This window comes from Colobus angolensis, unplaced genomic scaffold (assembly GCF_000951035.1).
Source record: "Colobus angolensis palliatus isolate OR3802 unplaced genomic scaffold, Cang.pa_1.0 Scaffold231, whole genome shotgun sequence".
In the NCBI taxonomy this organism is placed as follows: domain Eukaryota; kingdom Metazoa; phylum Chordata; class Mammalia; order Primates; family Cercopithecidae; genus Colobus; species Colobus angolensis.
Window position 1 is genome coordinate 5,957,471 of NW_012115500.1, and position 2,445 is coordinate 5,959,915.

Below are 2,445 nucleotides of genomic sequence, written 5' to 3' on the forward strand. Positions count from 1 at the left end.
GCTATTACAAATGAAACTATTATGAACATTAATGACAAGTCTTTAAGTGGGCATAGGCTTTGTCTCGAGTTAATATGTAGGAGTAGGTGGCTGGATCATCTGTCAGGCACCTGTTTAATTCTGTAAGAAACTGTCAAACTATTTTCCATAGTGGTTACCACTTTACATTCCCACCAGCAGTGAATGAGAATTTCAGTTCCTCACGTTTGGTAATACTTGATATGGTCAGTTGTAGTCTTTAATAAGAGGGCAATTGTATTTCCGTATGGTTTCCCACCCAGTTTAAAAGTAAGTAAAAGGAGGCCGGGCGCGGTGGCTCAAGCCTGTAATCCCAGCACTTTGGGAGGCGAGATGGGCGGATCACGAGGTCAGGAGATCGAGACCATCCTGGCTAACACGGTGAAACCCCGTCTCTACTAAAAATACAAAAACTAGCCGGGCGAGGTGGCGGGCGCCTGTAGTGCCAGCTACAGGGGAGGCTGAGGCAGGAGAATGGCGTAAACCCGGGAGGCGGAGCTTGCAGTGAGCTGAGATCCGGCTACTGCACTCCAGCCCGGACAACAGAGCAAGACTCTGTCTCAAAAAAAAAAAAAAGATCCGCCGCTGCGTCCCCTCCGCCGGCTGTCTTGTACCGGCAGTGCCATGGCGGCCTTCAGCAAGTACTTGACGGCGCGAAACTCCTCGCTGGCTGGTGCCGCGTTCCTGCTGCTCTGCCTGCTCCACAAGCGGCGCCGCGCCCTCGGCCTGCACGTTGTCAGTCGCCCTTTCTTAGATTTGTCTCATCCTCGACATCTCAAGAGTACACATTCGGAACTTCTAGAGGATTATTACCAAAGTGGAAGAATGCTTTTGCGAATGTCTCAAGCTCTGGGTCGAATTGTTTGGGCTGGGCGTGAGATGACTAGATTGGCTGGTTTTACTGCTCGGATTACAGAATTAATGCAAGTACTGAAGGATTTAAATCATGGCAAATATGAGCGCACAATGGTCTCACAACAGGAAAAGGGTATTGAAGGAGTACAAGTCATTCCCTTGATACCTGGTGCTGGAGAAATCATTATTGCAGATAACATTATAAAGTTTGATCATGTTCCTTTAGCAACGCCAAATGGAGATGTTTTGATCCGTGACCTTAATTTTGAAGTTCAATCTGGGGCTAATGTTCTAATTTGTGGTCCTAATGGCTGCGGGAAAAGTTCTCTTTTCCGTGTTCTTGGTGAATTATGGCCTCTTTTTGGAGGACGTCTAACTAAACCCGAGAGAGGAAAGTTATTTTATGTTCCTCAAAGACCTTACATGACCCTTGGAACACTTCGAGACCAAGTGATATATCCAGATGGATGAGAAGATCAGAAAAGGAAGGGAATATCTGACTTAGTACTGAAGGAATACTTAGACAACGTCCAGTTGGGTCATATCCTTGAACGTGAAGGAGGCTGGGACAGTGTTCAGGATTGGATGGATGTACTCAGTGGTGGAGAAAAGCAAAGAATGGCAATGGCAAGATTATTTTATCATAAACCCCAGTTTGCCATTTTGGACTAATGCACAAGTGCAGTTAGTGTCGACGTGGAAGGCTACATTTACAGTCATTGTCGAAAGGTCGGCATCACTCTCTTCACTGTGTCTCATAGGAAATCTCTTTGGAAACATCATGAGTACTACTTGCATATGGATGGCAGAGGCAACTATGAATTCAAACAGATAACAGAAGATACAGTTGAGTTTGGCTCTTAGAGAATTCTGGAGAACTATACCTGCTTCAATGAAATAATTACAGAATACACTTAGAAATGCAAAGTACATTGTAAAATAAAGTTGAGCTTGGTTTTTTTTTTAAAAAAAAAACAAAGCAACAAATTAACTAGATATAGAATAATGGAGAACAAGTTGTTAAAACATTTAATATTATATAGGATATTGCTAATTGTGTGTATGTTGGTTTAATTATCAATATGTACTAAGAATGTCCTTATTCCTGTGGTTAAAAACCTGCCTAAATTAAATTGGGCTTCAATCACTGTAACCTGATTCATCCTGGGATGTAAACCATTTGAAGTCAGCTAATTGGACTTTTATGGCTCTATCTTCTCCTTCAATGAAGAACCCTACTTAAAACCAGGTTATCATTTGTCCTGTTCTAGCCAGGTAGTCTTCAGTTTCATTTTCCTGTGCCCCATGGTAGTTGGAAACAAATCACAATGTATTATTTAAATGTATAACATCATTGCATAACAGCATTTATTATACAGTGGCAGATTTCTTTAGCTGCTACAGTAACACTCATTCCTTGTGTGTGTCTTGGAGTGCATTTGACTCCAGGAAAGGCATTTTGATTTTCCTTAACTAAATGATAAATGTACCCCTCTCAGTCTGCAGTATTGAATTGTTTAAAGTATATGTGCAGTCTTGCTTACAAGGAGGGGTTACCATGTATCACACTAA

The 2,445-nt window shown here is 42.3% G+C and overlaps 1 pseudogene across 1 annotated transcript; it reads left to right on the plus strand.

Annotated features, from left to right (window-relative positions):
* The first annotated feature begins 642 nt into the window (after positions 1–642).
* LOC105513579 lies at positions 643–2,442 on the plus strand (annotated as a pseudogene). The gene has a single exon (XR_001002049.1). The product of XR_001002049.1 is annotated as an ATP-binding cassette sub-family D member 3 pseudogene (transcript).
* The last annotated feature ends 3 nt before the right edge of the window (positions 2,443–2,445 follow it).